Source organism: Eumetopias jubatus, unplaced genomic scaffold, assembly GCF_037043125.1.
Source record: "Eumetopias jubatus isolate StellerSeaLion01/CBP00866 unplaced genomic scaffold, mEumJub1_p1.0 scaffold_8, whole genome shotgun sequence".
NCBI classification, from domain to species: domain Eukaryota; kingdom Metazoa; phylum Chordata; class Mammalia; order Carnivora; family Otariidae; genus Eumetopias; species Eumetopias jubatus.
In genome coordinates this window covers 46,125,687-46,131,066 of record NW_028274814.1, presented here as the reverse complement: position 1 = coordinate 46,131,066, position 5,380 = coordinate 46,125,687, and the positions used below count along the sequence as shown (strand labels likewise).

At 40.5% G+C, this 5,380-nt stretch overlaps 1 pseudogene; it reads right to left on the bottom strand.

The window, feature by feature from the left end:
• Window positions 1-3,070: 3,070 nt before the first annotated feature.
• LOC114221684 (large ribosomal subunit protein uL30 pseudogene) lies at window positions 3,071-3,934 on the bottom strand (annotated as a pseudogene).
• Between the last annotated feature and the right edge of the window lie 1,446 nt (window positions 3,935-5,380).

Sequence of the window (5,380 nt, the reverse complement as noted above, 5' to 3'; positions counted from 1 at the left end):
TTGGCAGCAATACTACTTTTTATTATAACCTCCAGTCTATAGAAAATTTAAGGAATATAAGAAAAAGTTATGTGACATCAGGGGAAAATAATCAGAAAAATCTAAAATATGAGACATTCTAGAGGATCCAGTCTCCGCAGCATTTCAATGTCATGAAAGAAAGACTGTTCTAGATTAAACAGGAGACATAAGGATATTACAAACAAATGCAATACATGGTTTTAGATTGGATACTGGATTGGGTGATGGAGCTGCTGGACCAGAGATTCTAAGCAAGACCAAGCTCTAAGAAATGACTAATCTTCTTCAAGATTGAAGAGTAGTCTGATTTCTCATTTTTTCCTGACTCACTAAAAATAGTATTTCAGATGAGTTAGAATAGTTATTGAAAAATCATTGGACTCTTGCAACTTCCATGAAACACTCCATTTCTTGGGCAACTGAAACAGACACAGGCAGAATACTCATCTATTAACCCTTGCAATCCACCCTAAGAGATAAGTACTTATCCGCCCCCCCACAAACACTGGCCACCATCTACCCTGAGATCTGTTTTTTTTTTTTCTTTTCCCTCATCTGGTCATCTGTTTCCCTGAATATATCTTCTTTATTGTTATATACTTAGGTTTTATGATAGTATATAGCAATTCATTTTGTTTAGTTTCACAGCATCTCATTCTTTTTTTTTTTAAGATTTTTATTTATTTATTTGACAGAGAGAGGGAACACAAGCAAGGGCAGTGGGAGAGGAGAAGCAGGCTTCCCACAGAGCAGGGAGCTTGATGTAGGGCTCGATCCCAGGACCTGATATGGGGCTCAAATCTCACAACCCTGAGATTATGATCTGAGCCAAAATCAAGAGTCAGAGACGCTTAACTGAGCCATCGAGGTGCCCCTGGAAGGAGCTTTAAAAGATATTGGCCCCTGGGGCACCTGGGTGCCTCAGTTAGTCAAGCTTCTCTGACTCTTGATTTTGTTTCAGGTCATGATCTCAGGGTTGTGAGATTTGAGCCCCATGTCAGGCTCCCTGCTCAGTGGGGAGTCTGCTTAAGATTCTCTCCCTCTTCCTCTGCCCCTTTCCCTTCTCATGCTCTCTCTCTCTCTCTCTGAAATAAATAAATAAATCTTTAAAAAATTTGACCTCTGGCTCAGTTGGTAGAGCATGCAACTCTTGATCTTGGGGTGGTGAGTTCAAGTCCCACATTGGGCATAGCGCCTACTTAAATTTATATATATGGACACATGGACTCCATCCCCCAGAGATTCTGATTTAATTGGTCTGGGCTGTGTCCTGGACATCAGGATTCCTTAAAGCTCCTCAAGTGCTTCCAGCCTTGAGAGCCATGGGTTGAGTTTGGTGCTTTTCAAACTTTAATGCAGCATCTAGGGATCTTGCTAAACTGCAGATTCTGATTCAGTAGCTATTGGGGGTGGGGACCCACTTTTGAGAATGAGTCTTTTATGAACGCAGTTACATCAAGAATTTCAATCTTTTGTTTTCTAGAGCCAATTGAGAAATTCCTCAAAAATAGATTAAGGAGTTTTAATGGTCTACCATCAGATATCCCCAGATGGCTCTAGAATTCTGCATTAGTAGTATGTTTGTACACTGACAGGAAAGATCAAGTACTGAGGGAAATAGTGATAATGCAACAGACAGCAACAAGAATTTCCAGAGTCACAGCCGGGAGCCATCAGAGAGGATGAGATCAAGCACAAAGTAGGCGGTACTGGCCTTAGAAAGGAGCATAGATATTTCATGCAAGGACAGTTTTATGCTGCAGAACTGAAGCGCCTTTGCTTGAAGTTTCAGGGGAAGAAGATATTTTCTTCCATTTCCAAGGTTCTTTCTACTAACAACTTTTTGTTAGGAAGAGCTGCCTTCTCAAAGCTGAACACAGGAAAAGAAGCAGTTCTGACAATGGGGAAAAAATTAAAACTCTTAGAGAGTTTCTGAACAATTAGAATTGAGAAAGAAAATGAGAGTCCTTCAGCTGAGAAACGGGCAAAGGGTGGTTCTGCATTTTATACTGAATGTGGAGAGTATAAATAATTGTTTGAGAAAAAAGGACGATCCTGCCCCTCTGCGAACAGAATTCTCCTTGATACTGTTGGTGCGTCTCTGGGCAGGGGATCAAGCCTCGCTGCTTGGAACTGACAAAAATCCACAGAGCAATTTGCTTACAGTTCACATCACAGATACATTACTTATTATTTCTGTTAATGGCATTTCTGGGAAGATAGCTCCAACTTGTGTCCTGAATTTAATTCACGTCGAGTAATAAAAACATGACATTTTTATGACTATAAAAACTAATGATGTAATGTATGGTGATTAACATAACATAGTAAAATAAAATTTAAAAAAAACCAGCAGCAGTCAATAATAATCTGTACTTAGTGGGGAAGCTTACTTAACGTGTATAAACCTTATTTTCCAAGTCATCGTGAATGGGCACAGCCCATTATCGCCTCGTGAGATACCTCATAAAGGAGTAAATAAATTTTGACAGGTGCACAAATGCAATATGTCTGAGAAGTTTCGCATTAAAAAGAATATAAGCCATTAAGTAGTCAGCTTTTACATGCTTTACCTGGTCAGATAAAATAAACAAAACCGTATACTTTTGTGTATAAGCAAAAAATATAGACTTTTTTTGATCAAATGTATGTGTCTGTAGAAAGTCATAACTATAAGTTTTTAACACTTTTATACTAAATAAAAATATATTCTAAATCCTAACTCTATCTAAGGCAATAAATAAAAATAGCATTGAAATAATATAAATAATGTGCTTAATAAGTAGCTCTTTTTTTTTTTTAGAATTTCAGCAACAGTATTTTTATTTGTAAATCATGCAAAGGCCTATGAAATAGGTTTTCTTAGAACAGACCCATCTTGGCTAACTCAGTGGCACAATTCAAAAGTGAAAAATTAAGATATATTCTTTGTACAGAAGAGTCTTTAATAAACCCAAGGAATGTTTTCCACCAAGATACAAACTAGACTCTAGTTTTGCATGCAAAGGCTGATGACTTTTATTACACACCAAGATTTGCTTTAATAGTTAAGGGACAGCAGTCAGGCTAGCAAAAAGTCACCAAGACAACAAAACATTTCCATGAGAGTAGTCATTTATTAACTGGCCAGATTACAAAAATAATCATGGCAGATACCTTAGTTCATCCTTCTAATAAGCCTATTGATCTGGTCTTCCCTGTTACCAGCATCTCCACCTTCTACAAAATGGGTGGTCTTTTTCTTCATTCCCCCTCGTGGAGAAGATAATTTGAAGGGCCATAAAAAGTTATTTGCTTCTTTGAAACGTTTTCCAACAGTATAGATCTCGTGAATCAGATCCTCCATGCAGATGATGCCATATTTACCAAGAGATCGGGCAATCAATGTGTTATCTGTCAGGGCAATTCGCTTCTTGTTGATTTTGCCACAACCACGCTTGTAGATCAATTCATTCACCGACTTCAGATTTGGGTACCCCCATGCTATATAAGGTTCCACAATCCTTAGCATGTTAACTGAAGCCTTGTTGAGCTTAACAAAGGTGCCATTGAAGATCTGGCGAAGGCAAAGAAGCTGCAACACCTTTCGAACCTTTGGGCTCACACCATTGATACCTCTGATCCTGATGACAAATGCCAGTTTGGGCTCCGCAGGTACGTAGAAGTTGCCAGCTTTTCTTGCCATCCTTGCCATTCGAATCTCAGTTCTGTACATCTGCCTATATTCCTTGTGGTAATGCTTAGCTTTTTCATAGAAAAGCTTCCTTCTTGCCTTTCGAAGCATCTTCTGAGCAAACTTCTTCCTCAGATGCTTGATCTTCAACTCTGTGAAATTCCTTCGCTTCTTCTTAAGGGTTTCTGGCACAGCAGGAACCTTCTTTTTCTTCTCTTCTGCGCCCTCCATGGTTCCAGCCGGAAAAGAGTAATAAGTAGCTCTTTTACTTTAAAGATTTATTTATTTATTTGAGAGAGAGAGAGAGAGAGAGTGAGTGATGGAGGGGAGGGGTAGAGGGAGAGGGAGAAAAGAAGCCAACTTCTTGCTGAGCCTGGAGTCTGACAGGGGGCTCAGTCCCACAGCCCGAGATCACTGTCTGAGCCAAAACTAAGAGTCATGCTCAACCGACTGAGCCACCCAGGCGCCCCAGTAGCTCTTTTACTTTAAATATTGTTTGAGTAAGGTTGGCCTTCATAGATGTGATTTAAAGAATATGATCTTACATTTAGATTTTGCGAAATCATGGTGGGGGAAGGGGAGTTGAGGATGGGGTGTAGTGGGATTAGGTCAGTTTGGGATCTAGGTTCTGGTTATGTCTTCTGTGACTTCAAAGCTGGTAAAGACAGGGGAGAGAGCTCCCCAGTCCCTTTTTTTAAGTAAAAGTAAAGAGAGTATTAAACAAAGGGAGGAAATCTACTATCAAAATCAACTAGGTGTCAGGGGCTCAGTCACTGAGGAGCAGGTGCCTGGAAACTGACAAAGTCAGGTGCACAAACCCAGTCAGATGGCAAGTGCCCATATCTCTGTAGTGCCCAGCTCAGAAGCCATCACATCTGAAAAGACCACTAGAGAGATGGGGAGAAAGTCAGAGATGTCTGTGAAAAACTGTACCCAGAATGGGAGCCCCACAGGGGTGTGGCTAAACTCTGCCTCTAGGCAGACAAAGTGTGAGGCCCAGGCATCCTGGTCTCCTGACCCGGGGAGGTGAACAGCCCTTCCCAAATCTGACCATCAGAAAATCGAAGGGTGGGGCGCCTGGGTGGCTCAGTCATTGAGCGTCTGCCTTCGGCTCAGGTCATGATCCCAGGGTCCTGGGATCGAGCCCCGCATCAGGCTCCCTGCTCCGCGGGAGGTCTGCTTCTCCCTCTCCCACTCCCCCTGCTTGCGTTCCGTCTCTCGCTGTGTCTCTCTCTGTCAAATAAATAAATAAAACCTTTAAAAAAAAAAAAAGAAAAAGAAAATCTAAGGGTATAACCACACCGCATTCTCAGGTAATGGTGGTTTTCCTTCAAAAAAGGTGCCAATTACACATGTAAAATGAGAACACCTAGTATTACCTGCCTCTAACAAATTACTACCCATCAGTTAAATTCCTGGGAATCACATTAGGTTGTCCTATACTGAAAAACCCCGGGCAAGGAAAAAATAATTTCTGATGTGAATCGGATGACAGAGGAAACTAAATTTTTAGAATTTTGGTAGAACCATAGCTTATGCTTCTGCTCATCTTATAACCCTTTATTCACCAGATAACTCCCCAAAATGGAATTTGTGTTTCTCGCCTTGTTGATCAAGCAGGTATCAAAGAATGAAATTTAAAAGAGCGAAGTCTTTCATAGCTATAACTAAATAAATCCTTGACTT